Raw genomic sequence first — 20,462 nt, 5'->3', positions numbered from 1 at the left:
ACATAGTCACACATCTAGGTCAAAGTGATGAAAAATGTGATATTATGCTGTAAACTCTGCCCCTTTAGATTTGTGCTGGGACATCATGATGCAGGCTTCATTTTTGATGAAATCTTGAATAGTTGAAGGTGCCCTTCTTGGAAATTGGAATTGGAAACCAGTGTGATGGATTAAAGATTAGTCACATATGGTTTCTAAAGAGCACACCGAATACACTTTGTTATTTGAAGATTCTAGACAATTTTCAGGAAAAACTCCAATTTAGAGCATACTGTTTTGGATAAAGTAGGGGCATCAAATCTGGGCTGCAAAAATCCAAACAACTATTATAAGGTAGCAAAGAGTTAGATTTCTCTTTATGTTTTTATTGCTGCTCTAGATATTGTTCAGGTATTGGCAGGGCAGATTTCATAGCCCTAGATTATATTAATCAAATCTATATTCACAGGAAGACACACATGGTGAAATTTTGCTTTCTGATGTCTGGAGAAAAACATTGGGATAAAGAGCAGTCCTAAGCTGAAATATTAGGGCTTTAAATTTAAAACGGATCACACTGTTTATTATGGTTCCGAATTCTCTACTGAGAAAAAAAGCTTTGTTTTGTGCAGACTGAACTTCATTTTGTTTGCTCAGTCTCTCACTGCAACCACACAACATTCAGGATATAGCTTCCTGATCCACTGACCAAGATCAAGTTTGTATTTAAAAATTTCCAGCTCGTTCCCCTGCTTACTAATATGTCAAGATGAGAAAAATGATTTATTTACCACAACAAGGCTCCCAATTTATGCCCCCACCTGGCAGGCATTCTCCCTCAGGCCCACAAGATACACACACACACACACACACACACACACACACACAAAAGGAATGAAAAATGACAACTAGAGCAAACTTCTCTAAAACCAAACTAAAAAATATGTTCAAATAATGGGAGCTACTAGCTTTTTAAAACAATCATTCACCTAAGTACCTGAAAAGTTATGCCTATCCTTACTGTTTTTTCTGTCCCTGGATTAGGTATATAAACTATGAGGTTGGCAGCATTGAAAAAGATTTTAAACTCTTTTGACTTTTCTCATTTGTAATATACTTGGAAATATCTATATGACTCTTCTCTGATTTTTGAAATCCTGCCAAGAAATACTGAAAATTCAAAAATGTATATTTAGCAAAAATCAATGTTTCCATTTTTGGATGTTTACACACACATACATACACACACCACTCTCTGCAGAGCATAAGGAAATGAATATAGTCTCATTATACTTTTGCTTAGATTTCTGTTTAGTCATAAAACAGCAATAAGATTTAGAAAATAAAAACTGTATTCTATATCAGAAAAATCCTACTTTGAATAAGTACTGGACAGTACAGTACAGTATAGTACATTACAGTACAGTATAGTACATTACAGTACAACAAAATAAAAATTGTTCTGCCTCCAAGAAGTCTTGGTCTGAGCAATGAGCTGTGTTTAGAAAACAAACCTCTTTTCTTTATTTCTCTTCAGTCATCCACATGAGTTGCAGCCCACTGAAAATATGTGGCAAGCCTGCTCATTGGCTTGTCTAGAATGTATCCAGTAGTCCTTTTTCTATTAGTGGCGGCTTCTCCAGTGCAAACTAGGATAGTAGGTAATGCAATCTTCTGAACCAGAAGTATATTATTGCAGGCTTTTAATAACAGTATGCCAGAAGTTTGCTACATAACTCAGGCTGCATATTCTATATCTAGAGGCATGGATCTTAAAAAAAAAGATTGCCAAGGAAGTGTTTGCACTTGATAGGGCAATTATGCCAAAACTAAGCTTCCTGAATTCTTTATTTATCAGATACCAACCCACATAATTCACACTCCTGCCAACTGTAGACAATGGAGCTGTAGTCAAGGCAATCTGAAGGGCATCAGTTTTGAGAAGACAACCTAATCCAAGAAGCCATAGGTAAATTAATATGCAGCGGTGAGCCTGGTAGTCTAGGGTGCAAAGTCCAAGGTGCAAAACTCACTGAGCCATGAACTTCATCAGATAAAACTAAACCAATAACTTTGTTCAGATTAACCTACCCCATAAGGGTGTTGTAGGGATATCATGGTGTGGAGCTACAAATGGTGTCTAATTTATAATAAACATAAGTGTAGTAACATGCCTACTGAGCAGTAATTTTCACAACAATCTCTCACCTAGCAATGGGATAGTTACTAGATATGGATAAACATTTTGACACTAAGACCTGCCTAGACTAAAATGTAGAAGTGACTGGTTAATGGCTCTCATGAATTAATTAACTCGACCAGTGGATCTCAAAAAGTCATTGGGATAAAGAGAAATGAGAAACTTTCCTGTGTGCAAATAAAACAGGTACTTCTGACACCATCTGGTAGCTATTGCATCACCCCCTCTGGAGACTCTTGTCATTGTTAAGATGAATAACTGTAATCGTCAGTTTTCATTAGTGGCCCTTTGATACCCCTACAGCACCGTTCTCTTAAAACACATCCTCATGGTGAGATGTGGCCAAAGCAAGCAAAACAATCAGATTCCTCTCCCTGTCTGGCATTGCGTTCCTTAGCTGATTATCATTATCAGAAGTTACACAAAGGAGGGGGGGCATGTCAAGTGGCTGGAGTCAGGAAGAGGGCATTCAGCAAGCAGCCAACCTGGGCTGTCCAAGCAGTGTTAGAAAATTTGGTTCTTAGCAATAGGCACTGGATGACAACAGAGCTGGAGGAGGAAGGAAGCTGGAGGAGGAGGCACCAGCAGCAACAACTCTCCTGTGATTTTTTTTAAAAAATAATTCAAAACTCTGTCTTTGCTGTTGCTTTAATCGGTGTTGTGATGATTCAAAACCAAGCCAGTCACATAGCTTGCTGCCAAAGGGTGGGCTCAAAACACCCACATGCAGCTGGGTGAGGCAAGTGACTGCTACTCTGTTTCCTTATCTTGAGAACAACTTGAGATAAAGGACTGATGCACTATTTGTTCTGGCTCGGTGTGGAGGCCACCTTCCCAAAGGGAGTTTTACTGCTTTTGCAGGCGCCAGACAACACTGATTGCAGTTCTCTCTTCATCGCTCTGGGATAAAGTATGTTCTCTGGGATAAAGTATGTTCTCTACAGGGAGGAATTTAATTCTTATTCACACTGGAAAACTCCTGAGAATTGCTTTTGCACTGATTTGAGCTACAGTGTCAATTGAAGCCCAATATTATTTAAGCTGGCCTTAACTTTAGACAAAATTAAAAAAAAACAAAAGCTAGTGGCAGATTCTAGGTTTCCTGTCCTCTCCACTCCTTCCTTTTTCTGTTTCAGGCACCAAAATCCTGAAAGCTGCATTAAGTAGAAAGAACAGAAGAGAGACTTAGATTAACCAAAGAGTTTTGCTAATTTATCCCACTTTTTTTTTGCAGGTGAATATAGAGCAAGGTCTTTTTCACTCACTGTCTGGAAGTTGCAAGGGTCTGGATGAAGTGGAACCAATTCAGGTCAAGCTCAAGGTAAAACCAAGCTGATTTTGGTTCTCCATATACATATACACCATATGTAGGCACTTACTATCTTTGGCTCTGATTGGAGCAGAGAACTGATGTGCAATTTGGCGGTCCTCCTAAATTCTCAAGAATCAGGTGGCAGTCATGGGTAGAAGAGCCTTTGCACAGCTTCATCTTGTCTGCCAGTTATGCCGATTCCATTTCCAGAAGGCCCTGATCACTATTATTCATTGCCTTGATTATCTCTGGAATGGTATATTTAAGATTCAGATGACCAAACTTTACCAAATTTCTGTTAGTCTCTTCTCCCAAGCAGTGGGCTTGGGTATTGGGTGAGCCTTAGTATGATTAAGGTTTGCTTATTTGGACTTTGCTTAGTGAGTTTTTTATGATAATTGTTTTTATTTTATTGTTATCTCCAATGTCAATTGGACAGCTATAGAACTATCTATAATAAACCGTAAGAAGTTGCAAACATGCTTAGGGTAGCCTTCTCAGATTTGACAACTGACTGATTTGAGAATTTCTGCTTCTAGATTTATCAGCAATGGCCATGCTATCTGGGGAAGTCTGGGAATTGAAATCCACTCCTTTGGAAGATGCAGGTTAGAAAAGGCTGGCCTAGAAGGTTCTGGGGCATAGTGTCATTTTGTGGTTATAATCCATCATAGCATAAATTGCACTGAAGTTTGCAAAGGAACAGTAGTTCCACTTCTAACATCCTGAAATGTATCTTCCCTATTAAGACGCTCCTATAGAAGGAAAAAGCCAAGCAATTCATCAGGTAAAAGAAGTTGGGTAAAAGTCATGGGCATCTTTCCTTCAGTGAATGCCAGCAAGTAATAAAATATAAAAATTAAATTACCATAATATATGGCTTCTGTTGACTATCACCACTATGATCAAAGTTGCAGCTTACAAATAGCCATAAAGGATTAGTCAGATTCTACAAACAAGAGTATCATATCCGGCCACTCTTTGTCAATATAGAGAGGTGCCAAGCCCTGCAGTTTATATTATAGGCACGCCCTACATAAATGCAATTTCTGAAGCCAGTATTGTAGAAATTGTTTTCAGCTTCTAGAATTTTGATACTTTTTTTAACAGCAAACTGATTACCCAGTCAGGACAGGCAAGCAGTGAAACATTCAGGTTCTCTTGAACTACTTTTATTCTTCAATATTCAGTGTAAGGCACTGCAGGAGCTTAATGAAGCTTACAAAATCAGTAATCATATCAGGGAAAGAAACATTTTCCAGAAAGGAAATTAGATGTAATTGCAAGCTCAATTAAAGCAAAAGAAGTGATTGCAATTGAACCAGACCTATTTAAAATAAGATGAGAGGGATTGCTTGGCTTGGATAAATTAAAGTCAATCAAAGCCCTGTAGAAGAGACACAGCTTTTCAGTTTTTCAAATGCCAAGGTAACTAACTGGTGGTTCTAAGTTTTTTTTTAAAAAAAAATTACGGTAGGTATTTCATCAGAAGATGAACACATGCTGAATCTAAAAAAGGAAAGTGATGCCAAAACCTCCAAACCTGGAAGACTATATTTATTGGTTCCTGCTGCTGAGGAACCAAGAGTTATTCAGTTTTCTTTTAACGCAATTAACAAAGTTTTAGCTTTTATTTAAAATGGGAAAACAGGAGTATTCCTGGAACGTTGACGTACTCAGTTCAAATTATAAAAAGCAGTCTGTAAATCTTGGCTGCAAAGACATATCTGATTTCATGTAGGTTTATTTCTAAACTAGAAAACAGCAATAGCAAAATACCCCCAGGAAGTAGCAACATTTCATTATTCCAACCTGTTTGGTGTTATCAGAAAAAAAAATACAACTTAGATGAGTTGAAATATTAAGCCCACAGAATCATGAGTACAATCTGGTGTAAATGTCCTTTACTCTCACTGCAGCTATATCTTCTAAGAAGCAACTGTCAATTCACATAGAATTCTCATTATAAAGTAGTTCTGCATTAGTATGGGAACAACAAATGCAACAGGCTCCAATCAAGTGGTATGGAAAGGTACAATGTGGTTATTATGACAAAGCACATACTGTTTCTCAGGATCATTTCTGTCTTCAGATTATGTTCAAGAAAACTCAAAAGATTGTCCAGTGTTGTGGGCTCTTGCATTGGATTGTCTTCAATATTTTATTCATCTGAGGATTTTAGATCTTTTTCTCATGCATCAAAATTGTTGTCTTTATAGATAGACAGCATATTTATTAAAATGAATTCCAAACTATATTTACATAAATTGGATACTGCACACAAAACTGAACCCCTTGCGAACCTCTACTGGGGAACAGTGATTAAAATAGGTACATTAATTTAGAACCCCCAAAATTGCATAGAGATTTCTGAGCAGATTTGGCATGCACATATTCAAGCATCTTATGCAAAGTGAAAACCGAAACTTGAGGGAGAGAACTTTTACTGAATTTAAGTATGAAAATCAAAGATACAATCATTCTTATGCACTGTAAAATGTTTTTTGAACTTTGATGTAGATCTGTTTGTGAATCACTGAAATCTGAAATACTGTCTTAAATATAATGCATGACCACATTCAGGGACCAAATGTGATTATCTGAAAAATCACCACTATTGATCACAAAATATACACCAACAAACTGATTAGGTTGCATACATCTTCTACACTAATACTTACTAAATGTTTGAAGGCTTTCCTTATAGAAAAATAATTCATTTTTATAGAATTTTAGTATTTGTATAGAACTGTAGAAAATTAAGACACATTTTTTGAAATAATATAGTGCTAGCTCCTTCAAGTTATTATACTTTAGATTGTTTTTCCTTATAAGCAGGTGATAGGAACAGGTAAAAAGTCATCCTTGTCTTTACATTTTGTTAGATTGCATCTATTGTGTTTTCACAAAATATAAAGTCCCACAAGGGCAGGAGAGGCCTCACTCTCAGAGAATGAAAACCTGAAACTGGATCACTAATTGTAAAATTTATTTTTAATGGATATATCTTCAATTGAATTGCAAGCATTGTCAGACACAAGACGTTGAAGAAGACAACTGAGAATCAAATCAATTCTGGGGGGCATCACACACAGAATCTATAAATTGTCTTTATATTTTATGTATTAGGTTTATTCTCCATCTTTCCTTAGATCGTATGTAATACGTCACCTTCAATTTTACCCCAGCAAAAATAATACTATGACCGTACTGAACTCACAAACTGCACTGAGCCATGATTTATTTAAGTATGCTGATTACTAGCTCAATATGCTAAGTTATAAACTAGAGTTTACAAGCCACAGTGTCTGTGTTTCTACAATTCACCAAATCAAAGGCAAACAACCACATTTGGCCTAGAATGATGCAATAATCCAATTAAATTCCATAGCTGAGTGTCAGTTTAGATTCAAGACCAGTATTCTGTTACACCACAGCTGACCATATACAGAATTATTATTTTTTAATGTAATAAGCAACCATAATAGATAACCAAGTGATTAAAAGGACGCCACAGAAATGAACCATTTTCACTGAACTTTGGCCTGGAGATATATTATCAAATAACCCCATCATTAACATTTTTTCCTAAAGCTGACAAACAGTATATTCAGATTAAAGTGTAAATTTGTGTATCAACATGGCTACAATATATGACCATTAAACAGATTGTCTCCAAACACTAGAGGTTACCTATAGAACATAGCAACAAACTTTGAGATCTATTTCCTGATCAGTCTGGCACTATGCCAGTCAGATGGACAGAATTGCAGACAGACCCTGGTATTCTGTCAAGTTCTACATGCTGGGAGAGAGAAATATGAGATATCATGATAACTGTAATCTTGAGCAGTAAGGTGAACTATCATAGGCATTTAATCTAACCCTACTGCAGTCTAATTGTACCAGTAGTGATATGACATTTAAGAGTAACTTTTTTCCCCAGAAAGTTTCTTCTAAAATTCATTCTGATTCTCACAAGATAGTGATTAAGAATTTGTGTCCCACACCTGAAAATGCTATGCAGCTTCCATCGTCTCTGACTTGGAGTTGATTGAAATTAAAATTCTCTAACTTCCGGAAGGCAGCAGACAAATACATAACAAGTAGCCCTCAGCAACCGTTCAAAATTACAATGGCACTGAACAAGGGGAACTTGCAACCTTGGAGTTCAAGCCATCACAACACTCCCGTAATCACATGATTACAATTTCAAATGTTCCTTGCTGGCTTCCTTCAAGCAAAATCAGTGGAGAAGCCAGCAGGAAGTTGGAATTTGCTCCAGTTTCTGCTGTGTTTTTGCCCACCTGCACTCCAGAGCCCATGGTGCTCCCCCTGAGCAATGCCCTCCTGTGCTTAGGAGCACAGTTCACAGAATCCCCCTAGCCCCCTGCAGCACTTGTATATCTGCCCACACTGTGGAGCATCTGCCAGCAGCCCCTCTGGCCCTCACGCACCTGCCTGCATTCTAGAGTGCCTGCCTGCAATATCCCTTCCCCTTCTGCCTGCAGCTCTCACTGATGGCTCTCACTTTCTTGGGACTCCCATCTCTTCCCACTTTAAAGCCCACATTGTCCTGAGGATATGACAGGTCTTCTAGGATCACACAACATTGTGCTACATAGCCACATTGCTTGGCAACAGAAATTCTGGTTTTAGTTGCTGTTGTAACCAGAGGACCACCTGTAATTAATAGCACATACATTCCTTTAAAATAACCACATCATTTCTTTCTTTCTTTCTTTCTTTCTTTCTTTCTTTCTTTCTTTCTTTCTTTCTTTCTTTCTTTCTCTCTCTCTCTATCACAGGGCACCCCCTTTCAAACTAAGGTTTGCATAGGTATTGTCTACACCCAAACAGAGCAACATACACATTTCAAGCTACTGTACAAGCAATGCATGGAATTAGTTCCAGGTGTTGCAAAACCAAGATATATAATCTTATAATTTGCATCAAACTGGCATTTATATCATGCAAGGTACATAACATTTATACAGTGAATAAAACAGAATTGTAGCTTTGAAATCAGATTCTAACTTCTAACTTCAGCATAAATTCCATTTTGGAACAATATTACCCCTAGATAACATTGAAGGTTCTGGACAAAATGGGTGTACTTGTGTGTTTATATTAAGATTCATACCTAAGCACATGTGTCATAAATTTAACACATCTGTAATTTAATTTCTCATAATCTTACACAAAAGTATTTGAACTCATCTTCCTCCCTTCCCATGCTCTCCACAACTCCTAGACTTTATACCAACCAGGATAGGTCTGTTTTAAATATTAATTGGAAGCGCATTCAAACTGCCAGTCCTGTATCTCAACCCAGAGAAATGATTTTCACAATGTTTGTAAAGCTGGAAAGAAGGTTAGCATAAGTTCTCCATTGGAACATATATTTTTACCTTCAGGTAAAGTGAGCAGCATCCCTCTGCAGTCTTGAGTACAAGATCTCGTCGTTAAATCCCTGTTATCACGACTGACAACTTAAAGGTGGAGACTGGAAAAAGACAGTTGGGAACTTTCACCGAAGAACTTAAAGGAAAAAAGGAAGAGGAAAAGAGAAAAAAAAGAAGCTGTAACAGCTCCTTTCTTCACCCTAACAGATCCGTCAGCAAAAAGGCAGAGGAATATCCAAAGACTGGAAGGAACTGGCAGGGTGATAAGCTAGATCTGAAATCTGAAACTGCAGGTTGGGTCAGTTATATATAAATACACACACACCCATTTACTCGCCTCTCTATCACCACCCCTCTGTGTTTCCTTAGTACTATAATAGGAGGCAGCCCTCTAGCTGTGCTACTGCAAACTAAGAACGCTCCGTAGTATTCACAAAGAGTAAATAGTGAACTCCGTCAAATACAAACCTGTATTTTTATCTTATTCATAGAAACCATACGTCGAAAGCTGGTTAAATGCTCAGTCAAAGGGCAGAAATATAACATTAAGTAATACATTTTAACATATTTGAAGAATTTCAAAATATGTCAGAAAGTGTTATTCTTCTAGAGACTGTATAAACAAGGTGCAGAAGAAGTACAAAGGAGAAGAGTTTCATTCACTGATTTTAAAGCAAGTGATTTGAGGATTCAGGAGGTGGGGAACATACAAGTGAAAGATATCTCGTGCATGAATAAGATTAAGTTCTTTAACACATTTTTAATTTAGTTTTTAATTTCAAAAACAGTTTTCAACTTTGAGGATAAGCAAAATACCCTCAATCCAGTTCAACGGTATACTTTAAAAAATGTGAGTGATTTTTTTTAAGGAAAAGGTTGATCATATCAATTCGTTGCAGCCCTACACATGCCTTTTGAGAAAGAAGCCCCATTGTTCACTGTGCTTTTCTGCTGCATGTAGAGGATTGGAGCGTTATTGTGAAATTCTTTTCATGGTGATAATGTCTGAAGCAAGTCTTATTGTATTTAATGAACCTCACTCCCAAATAAGTGCTGCAGCTGTAATTACATATTTGATAAACAGTAATTGGATTACTTTACTATGAGCTTAAACAATCAACAGTGTCAAACAGATGCCTTCTTACACAACTAATAACATGCAGTAGAATAATTAATGCGTTTGTTCTACTGGATTGTTCTAACAGCAGCACCCAAGGAAGTCCATCATCCTATTTGTAATAAATTGCAGGGTGGAAATGTGGGAAGGAACAATCCTTCTGATCAGAAGTGTCATAGAAGACTTGGAACATAAACGTTCGTCCTCCATCCATTCAAATCATATCACATTCCCTTTTCTGACTTTTCCCATCAGGTGGACCAAGAGGTATGGGGAAGAGGATTCAAGAACCCCTCCATGTTCACCAGTCTTAGAGAGGAAAATCAGATGCATTTTTTTCTGTTCATGGATGTTAGCCTTGGACCACTGAATTGCTTCCTTAATTATTAAGAAAATGGCATGTGCATGTTGTTGTTGTTAGTTGTGGAGTCGTGTCCGACCCATCGCGACCCTATGGACAATGTTCCTCCAGGCCTTCCTGTCCTCTACCATCTTCTGGAGTCCATTTAAGCTCACACCTACTGCTTCAGTGACTCCATCCAGCCACCTCATTCTCTGTCGTCCCCTTCTTCTCTTGCTCTCAATCTTTCCCAGCATTAGGCTCTTCTCCAGTGAGTCCTTCCTTCTCATTAGGTGGCCAAAGTATTTGAGTTTTAGCTTCAGGATCTGGCCTTCTAAAGAGCAGTCAGGGTTGATCTCCTCTAGGACTGACCGGTTTGATTGCCTTGCAGTCCAAGGGACTCGCAGGAGTCTTCTCCAGCACCATAGTTCAAAGGCTTCAATTCTTTGGCGCTCAGCCTTTCTTATGGTCCAACTTTCACTGCCATACATTGCAACTGGGAAGACCATAGCCTTGACTATACGCACTTTTGTTGACAGGGTGATTTCTCTGCTTTTTAGTGTGCTGTCTAGATTTGACATGGCTTTCCTCCCAAGGAGCAAGCGTCTTTTAATTTCTTGGCTACAGTCCCCATCTGCAGTGATCTTGGAGCCCAATGTGCATATTCTCCTCTTATTTATTCAACATTTATGTTAAACATATCTTTTAAAAAGTTGGGTTGAAAGATAAGCATAATTTTAAAACTGGAGGAAGAAACATTAATAACCTGAGCTAAACTGATGACACTACCATGATAGCCAAACATGCAAAAGATCTGTAAGCTTTGGTTAAAAAAGTCAAGGAGCACCATGAAACAATGGGGCTAAAATTAAAATTAAGACCACGCTTTAGAATTGACAATAAGGATATTGAAGTGGTTGATAACTTCTGCCTTTTAGGATCAACCATTAATTGTAAAAGAACAAGCAGTTCAAGAAATATACCATGGACCAGCACTTGATAGAGCAGCCATGAAAGCCTTAGAAAACATATTTAGATGCCATACAAAGATGAGAACAGCGCAAGCAATGATATTACCTCTTACACTTTAAACTATGAAGAGGCAGCATAGGAGAAGGGTGGACTAAGTTACAATGTTGATGAGTACGGTATTGGTTTCTGGAAACAGTAAGTTCCTGATATATCATACCAGGTAGGAAGATCGTGCACAGGGAGTGATAGACACTGATTTGCCAGACTTGCCATCTAACTGAAAGTCAAAAAACAAAAGATGTCTTGTAGCACCTTTTTAACTAATACATTTTACTAAAAGGCATAAGACTCATCTGATGGTATCAGGTTTGGCTCACAAAAACTTATGTTTTCTAATAAAATGTGTTAGATGGAAAAGGTGCTACCGAACTCCTCATTTTTGACTAACACCTCTCCCCACCTACAATATCTCACTGGAGCTAATCAAAGAAAAGGTTTTTTGATCCCAATTAGTGGTAGGGAAGGGTTTAAACTCTGGGCGCATGGGGCAATTCTGAATTGATTCCACATTCCTGCTCCCAGAATGCTGCATTGGTAAAAATATATTCTGCTGTTCCTACTACATCCTCTTCATACTATGTCTTATCAGCACCAACAAATCTGGAGTATTTATTTGGAAATTTATTAATCTCTATATCTACCTTCATGTATAGAATGTATATACTTACGTGGCTGTGTATGTGTTCTGTGGACATTTTAACCAGATCTACTTTATACTATGCTTTGGACAGCAAATTAATCTAGAGTTTGCAGTGTTGTTGAAAATGCTCAATTTCATAAGTTACAGTTGCTGATAAATATATATTTTCAAAGGCAAGGTAGAATTTCCTAAAGTCCACTTGTAATTCATATCCAGTTTTGAAAATATTTATCCTAGCTATGAATCATTTAAGTCAATCCAGAAGTGCAATATTTCATTACTCAGTTTTGGAATAAAGTAGAAGGGGCAATAATAGTCAAATTTATATGAAGTGTTGAACAGTTTCCTCTGACATGCTTGTATCCTCTTTGCTGATCGCACTGTGTGGGCCAGGCCTTTACACGTTTCTCCTGGGATTTAAAACAAAATCCTATGCAAACATAAGCCTGGCAGTGAGTCAGCAAAGCCAGTGCAATTCATAATAGCAGGTTCTTTGTGATACATGTAGAAATACATCTCTTTCCTACATATATTCAGTGTGATGCTATAGCACAAGTATTTGTATTGCGTTTTGGATGCCAAGGTTACAGCAGAGAGATTTAGCCCTTCAGGTTTTGCTTGTTTCAGTAAAAAATATTACTGATATTTGTATTCCATGGAATCAGTTTCTATTTGTGAGAAAATTCACATCATCTAGTACGAATACTGATCCAGTAGCATCAGACACTGACATCCCTTTGGCAAATGAATGCCATATACTTCTACTAAAACCATGTAGCTATAATAGTGAGAACATGAAATTTAAAGAGAACTTTATATTTTGTATCAATTTCTTCATCTAATTCATCATTCAATTGAAAATGTCTGATGTTTATTTTATGTGAGCCATAGTTTCATTACATCTGTAAATTATTCTAATTCTAGTGATCAAATTGTTCCTTTAAGATTATGCATAGCAGTCCTTCCATATAATTTCCAGCCCATCTAGATTGAGTGACAAAGTCTGAAGGAGGCATTTTCCTGTTTATCCACTGACATCAAAAATTCTGTTTGTGTTCAGTTACACATACTTAGGATTCCTCTTCCTATAGACGTGAATTTCTCTCTAATGTAATTTATTAAAATAAGGTGTTGAAGGTAGTAAATATACATTTTTAGGTACACTGAAGGTAAAGGTTTCCCCTGTCCGGTCATCTCCGACTTTAGGGGGCAGTTCCCCTCTCCATTTCTTAGCCGAGGAGCCAGCATTGTCTGAAGACTTTTTCTGTGGTCATGTAGCCAGCATGACTATATGCCAAGGTGCCTGGGATGCTGTTACCTTCCCAGCAAAGTGGTACCTATTTATTTACCCACATCTGCATGCTTTTGAACTGCTAGGTGGGCAGGAGCTGGGGAAAGTAACAGGAGTTTACCCAGTTGCATGACGCTGGGTAAGTTGTTGAACATGGGCAGTCAGCTTTCCAGCTAACAAACTTAACATCTTTAACTGAGGCATTGCAAACCCCCCCCACACACACACAAACACACACACACAAGGTAAATGTGCAATCCAATTTGAGTTTTAAGTCTAAATGAGAATTTATTCAAATAAGCATCCTGGATGACCAGAATCTGAATCCAGTTTTCTTATCTCAGGTTTCCTAGTTATTACCCAATACAGAAGTGGTACAATATATTACCTCTCCCTGGTGTTTTTTTTCTTTCTACTTTTGTTCAATCATGCCCAGTTCTTGAAGAGTGTGTGAACAAGTCCCTGCAGCTTTTTTGGGCAAGATTTTTCAGAAGTGGTTTGCCATTGTCTCCTTCCTAAGGGTGAGGAAAGGTGACTGGCTGAAGGTCACCCAGCTAACTTTGTGCCAAAGGGCTAAAACTCATGGTTTCCAGTTTCTAAGCTGATGCCTTAGCAACTGCATCAAACTGGCTCTTGACTATATATTCTCTCTCCCTATTCTGTAGGGTGCAAATCATCCACCCTATGCACAGCATGTGAAACAAAGCCTGGTAATAGACCATCCTTACTGTTCCTGTTATTCTGGATGGTTGTTTATAAGCTATTCAGCTCGAGAAACCCTGGTATCATTTGAAATAGGGCTGGTTTTCAAAGCACATTGCTAAAGTTATTTTGACATTTATTTTCAGCCAAACAGCAAATTTGTTTCCTCCATGGTTCTGAAGTCACACTCATAATCCCACTATTGTAAAAGGCAAGTTAATTCATCTGAAAACTTTTGGGATGTGTTCTTGCTGCAAGCTGTAAGTCTTCCATGGTGAAATGGAAATTAAAGTAGATAACCTGGAAAGAAATCTCCAGAGTTTAATTTTATGAAGTAAAAATCTTGATACATTTTTTGTCAGAATCAGTGGGGATTTTTTTTATATCATAGACCACTTGATTTTTACCAATTCAGTGGCAGGATCTGGCTCAGGCATAGTCTGGACATCAGTGTACTGCAAGCTGTGCTGTAAAATATATGAAATGTTATTGTCATGCAAAGTTTGGATTCCTGAAGGAGCAGTGTTGACATAAGCAACCCCAAACCCCATCATATCTTTTTTATATGTATGGATAGCTTGTAGTTGTGCAGGAAAGCTTACATTCAGGGTGGTGGGTTATCAAAGCTATTGTTTTTGTTAGCTGTGTAGAAAATCTAGCATGTTTAGACTTTTACATTTTAGCATATTGTGCTGTTACTATTTTAATCATTATTTGAACAAACTGCGATGGCTAACAAACTACATTAAAGCTTTGTTGTTGTTAGCTGCGACCCTATGGACAACATTCCTCCAGGCCTTCCTGTCCTCTACCATCTTCTGGAGTCCATTTAAGCTCACGCCTACTGCTTCAGTGACTCCATCCAGCCACCTCATTCTCTATCGTCCACATTAAAGCTTACCACAGTGCAATAACCTGACAAAATCTAATCTTGTTATAGCTTTAAAAGATTTAAAGAAGAGAATATTTGTAGCTCAGGATTGGGGTCCTTGGTGCTCTCTGAGATTGGTGGTTTTCTTGCAGATGTCTCATTACCAAACTAGATAACATCATCAGTGCTAGTAGGGAGTGGAATTCATTTTATACATTAGAACTCCATTTTATACATTAGTGGCTTGCCCTGTCAGTGTTTATGGGAGTAGTCTTGGTGGTTCCTTGATTGGGCTGTGGTTTACTGTTAGCTTGTTTGTCTGCACTGGTTGTTTCTTGATTGGCATATTATTTGCTTCATGATTGTTGGTCTAATGTCAATCTTGGTGAAAATCTCTGCTCATCTGGGTGTTGATTTCTGGTGAAATGGTGTTTTGGAATTTTTGTTTTCTTTTTGGCTTTTTGATTGTCTCTTTTGAATGATATTCATCATGTCTTCCGATTGCTAATTGGTTTAGCACTTTTGGTTTAGTGTAAAATGTAACCTACTAACTAGCTGTGTGATCAGGCTAGACGGGCACTGGGCTCATGTATCATGTTATTCCAGGGGTGTCAAACTCAATTTCATTGAGGGCCGCATCAGCATTGCGGTTGCCCTCAGGGGGCCAGGTGGGTGTGGCCTGGGTGAGTGTGGCCTACTGGGTGGGCATGGCTAAAGTGCATATGGCCTACTGAGTGGGCGTGGCCAGCTCTACATCGTTCGCATCAAGGGTACCTATGGGGGCCTGGGCAGGAGTGGGACAGATCTGAGGGTCTCTGGCAGAAGGAGGGTCTCTAGGACAGGGCCAAGGCAGTGGGGGCCGTTCCCGCACTGTTTCCAGGATGGCTTCGCAGGCCGCATGAAACCACTTCACGGGGCGGATCTGGCCCCCGGGCCTTGTGTTTGACATGTCTGTGTTATTCCATAATGTGGTCTGCTGATTAGTGAACTCTGTGAACCAGCCATTGTTGTCTACTGATTGAGCCATTGTTAAATAAACTATTCCATAATGCAATACATGCAACACAGTTTGGAATTTACAGTCAAACCAATATGAGGGTAGTGGGATTAAATTAATGTTTTCACAACATGAGACCATTACTGGCTTCCTACAGAATTTCTCTCATCTTATACTGAATTTGTATCTTACTGTAATAATTGCAGCATGATCGCCACACCTGTTTGGCCACTGTTGACAGAATGAAACTAGTTCTGGGCTGAGTAAACAAAAATATTTCCAGATTGGAATGTGGACTGAGGAAGCAGCTAAGGACACCTCCAACATTTCTTCCTGCCAGTTTTAAGAGGATTCTCTCTTACTTCCTCTAAGAGAAAAATGTTTCAGCTAAACCAAAATGCTCCCACTGAGGGGAAGACTTGATATTTTATACAGTACAGAACTTGGCTCAACCTATCTGGTATTTGGCACAGTACAAAAGCTAAACACATTTGGCAGAATCTTCCCTGGGGTTTTTTTTGTTTGTTTTTGTTTTTTTAAGTATGTAGCTTATCTGCTCCCCAAATCTCGAATGATAACAAACTGCAATGTAGACAAATCTACATCAGCCAATGCCAGGTTTCAAAGGTCTGAGAACAGATACAAACTATAGTGCCAAGCAACAAATTGTCTTGGCATCACATTTGCTTCTAGAGTCCACTTTATAACTATTTAAAATAGGCAAGGCAATATGAATGGATAGTTTATAGGAACTACATTTAGGCAAATGTCATACTTGTGGTCTACTCTTAAACAGTACATCGCCACTGCTTCCTTACAGATTTGTGTGAATGTACAAAATGCAAAAAGTAGCAGTATTGTTCCAAACAATCTGCCCCACATATACTCTCAATATTTGCTTTTTGCTGATTTTGAGATTTGGATACACATATTCCTTTTTGAACTTCTTGGTTACAAAAGATTTATAAGAGCCTTTACTTTGCTATTTTGACACCCAGAAACAATTGTGATGAATCTCAGAATCCCAGATGAAAGAAAGCAGTAATTAAGAAATTGTTTTTTCTGTAGGCAAGTAAAGTGTTTTATTGCATGTCTTCTCTGTGAAACAGGTTATTATAATAATCATTTTCATACACAGAACAATGTGGTTCACGTGAATTGGAATGTGTATCCAATTCTTCTTCAGAGGTGGAGGCCACCCCTGAATTGGAATGAAAAATAAAACCATCAATTTGGCTGGCCTGACCAGAGTGTTTAGAATCTAGGATCCCTTTTGACAATTTGCTTCCACAAAGCCCACTATTTTATGATTACATCTGCCTGTTTCATTTGGTCAAAAAGCAACCAGAAGTAAAACAGGTATATTCAGTCAGATACACACAAGGTATCAATAGCTACTCTATTGCTAAGGTATTGTGAGAACACAGCTATTATTCAATTGTTAAATATTCATAGCCCACCCTAAGGATCTCAGGATTGATGACAATTTATCAAATACATAAAAAAATACAAGAGCAATAAAATTAAGTCATAGTTTGAATGAATGAAATAAGTGACAATACTAGATAAGGGACACATTTTCATAAGCAACAATAGATCACAGCTAGCCTGTGGCTGTTAAGATCCAAATGCTAAGTAAAAGGTCTGATCTTCATCAGGGGATGAAAAAGCAAAGCTCTGGGGAAAGGCATTTCAAAGTCAGGATGCCACAAGTCAGAGAAGACTTTGGTTCATGTGTAGAAGGCATCATACCTCTTCCTGTTGCGCTGCACTGAGATCCGACCAGCAGCATAGAGCAGAGGTCCCCAACCTTTTGGGCACCAGGAATCAGTGCCATGGAGAAAGGTTTTTCAGCAGACTGGAGGAGGTGTGGTTTTGAATACTGCCTGCATCCTGAGGATGGAGCTTTGTTTGTGTGTGTGGCCCGATTGCTGGCATGCAAGCAGTTGATGTACTTATATGCCAGTCAGTCTTGCTATTTTGTACCAGCTGCATGAGATTCATTGCCACAATCTCACCAGAAGGTTGCCAGAACTTACTTACTGGGGCCATGAAATCTATGTCTAGGAGATATTGTAGTAGTGAATCAGTTATAGCTACACTTCAGCTTCAGTTGATAGCTCTTCTTACAAGGTGTACAGAATAAAGAGGGGTCCATACAGAGGTAAGGTCTTGTCCAGTTCCAGAATCCATGAACTACTTCTATCTTATGGAGATTCACCCTATATTTATGGCTCTCTTCCAGTCCATTATCACATCTACACATCTGTTCAACATGTTACAGCTCACCTTAATGCCAGCAACAAGTACAGCAAGTTTCATCTGTATATTGGTGAGCCAGTCTTTTAAATCCACACTCAGCCTCTGCATCCAGCAAATGATGGCTTATTCAGTAAACCATAATTTGGTACAAAATGAAAATCCAGCTATTCTGCTTTTTTATGATGGATTTCTATGGCAGGAAAAAATGCTAAGGGGGGAGGGATAAAACTGGTGGGATTCAGCCATTTGCACCACTTCAGCAGAACCGGTAGCTAATTTTTTGTTGCCCAGGCCCAGAATGGACTTCCGGAAGTAGCATCCACACAAAGAACCAGTTGTTCACATATTTGAATCCCACCACTGTATCTATCTATCTATCTGTCTCATATCTATATATCTATTTCCAATGAGTACCAAAAATGATGAGTACGAAACAATTTTTCCCATAAAGAATAACGTAGTGACTTGATGAGCATGCACACAGACACACACAGACACACACACACACACACACACAGAGCAGTACCTTGGTACTCAACTGCTTTGAAACTCATTGACTCACTACATTATTCCTTATGGGAAAAATTTGCTTGGTACTCATCGTTTTTGCTACTCATAGTGCTTCACAGAACTAATTAATGATGAGTACTGAAGTACCACTGTGTATGTATGTATGTATGTATGTATGTATGTATGTATGTATGTATGTATACACCCATACTCTGGGTTAGGGGTATGTAGCACTTCGGATCAGAAGACAAAATGATCCTCATCTTAGACCAGGGGTGTCAAACTCAATTTCATTGAGGGCCGCATCAGCATTGCGGCTGCCCTCAGGGGGCCAGGCTGGCCATGGCCTACTGGGTGGGCATGGCTAGAGTGTGTATGGCCTACTGGGTGAGCGTGGCCAGCTCTACAACGTTTGCATGAAGGGTGCCTATGGGGGCCCGGGCAGGAGTGGGACAGATCTGAGGGTCTCTGGTAGAAGGAGGGTCTCTGGGCCAGGGCCAAGGCAGTGGGGGCCGTTCCCTCACTGTTTCCAGGATGGCTTCGCGGGCCACATGAAACCACTTCGTGGGCCGGATCTGGCCCCCGGGCCTTGTGTTTGACATGTCTGTCTTAGACATACTGCACCTATTAGTGTCTTTTGAAGAAAAGAAAAAAAAGTTTTCCTGAGCTTGCCTAAGAGGTGCATGATTCCAAGAAATACTCATTTGAGTTGAGGAGACACAGACAGGATGCGCCAAGATGCTTCAGAGGAGGCACCCACACTCTGAGAACATCTCCTTGGCCCAAATGGGTATTTTCCTGAGTCTGTGTGGTTACCGTGCAAGCTCAGGAAAAGGTGCAGCTTCTTTCAAGAGATGACAGGTGTGGCCTGCATGCCCACTCCAAAATATTTTTGTCTTTCAGTCTGAAGCCTCAAACATCCCAGGTCTAGTAGGAGAGATATGGGTCATTCCCAAGCCTACCTCTGTCTTAATTTTTTAAACATGTATTATCAATTATTTATTTGATTCATATGATATCTTTTCTCCAGGAGCTCATAGAGGCATACAAAGCAGGCCCTGAAGGAAGGAAAGAAGGAAGGAAGGCATCTTTTGTTGCCTTCCTTATATAACAAGTCATTTTCATAATGCATATTATAATAGATTTAATCCTGGCTTGGTAAATGCAAGCTTGGCTAATAAAAAAAATCAAAATAAAATTTCTCAAATTTCTTCTATGCCTTTGCTGGAAGAGAAAAGCAGGAGGAACCTGGTAGCATATTCCTGTCAAAATAAACCATGTTTTGTTGCAATGTTTAAACCTTACTAAACACACCTCCATCTATTATTAGTATACTACATTAGCATGGTAATTTAAATATGACAAATAAATAATTGATTCATATTTCTTGTATAAAAACATTGCTTTGCTCTGGAACAATATGTGATGTGAGAACACAGGCTTGGCAGCTATTTATCCTCAGCACAGAGGATAAATTCATTAAGACATTCTTAGAAAAGAAATAAAACATATTGGCCTGAAAGTGAACTCACGGCTGTCTGTCTTCACCAGCCTCTTGCAAACATGGCCAATATTTTAGCTGGAATGCGTAGACTTCCAGCTCTTATCTCTCAGCCAGAAAGGATTTTAGCAAGCTGTCTGCAAACCCTCAGCCAAGGTTACAGACTGTCATGCAAGGTCTCACCTTCCTGACCTTAGATTTCAAAACTAATAAAGACACTGCTTAACTCATTTATGTTCTCTTCACTTACTTTTGTTCACCTATGGATATGCCTATCTGAGAGACAAGAATTTATTGATCTGA

The 20,462-nt window shown here is 38.7% G+C and overlaps 1 protein-coding gene across 4 annotated transcripts in view; it reads right to left on the bottom strand.

Annotated features, from left to right (window-relative positions):
• The window catches only part of PLEKHA6 (pleckstrin homology domain containing A6), a 222,197-nt gene that overhangs the window by 144,659 nt on the left and 57,076 nt on the right, over positions 1 to 20,462 (bottom strand). The window contains exon 1 of one of the 4 annotated variants that reach the window (XM_083359221.1): positions 8,903 to 9,136. The exons of the other annotated variants lie outside the window; for them this stretch is intronic. The gene's annotated coding sequence lies outside the window, so the exon portion shown is untranslated. Of the gene's footprint in view, positions 1 to 8,902; positions 9,137 to 20,462 lie in introns of those variants that run through there. 4 annotated transcript variants of the gene reach the window in all.

The sequence above is a fragment of the Vipera ursinii genome (assembly GCF_947247035.1).
Source record: "Vipera ursinii genome assembly, chromosome: 3".
NCBI classification, from domain to species: domain Eukaryota; kingdom Metazoa; phylum Chordata; class Lepidosauria; order Squamata; family Viperidae; genus Vipera; species Vipera ursinii.
The sequence above is the reverse complement of the archived record's forward strand: the minus strand, read 5'-3'. Positions and strand labels throughout refer to the sequence as shown.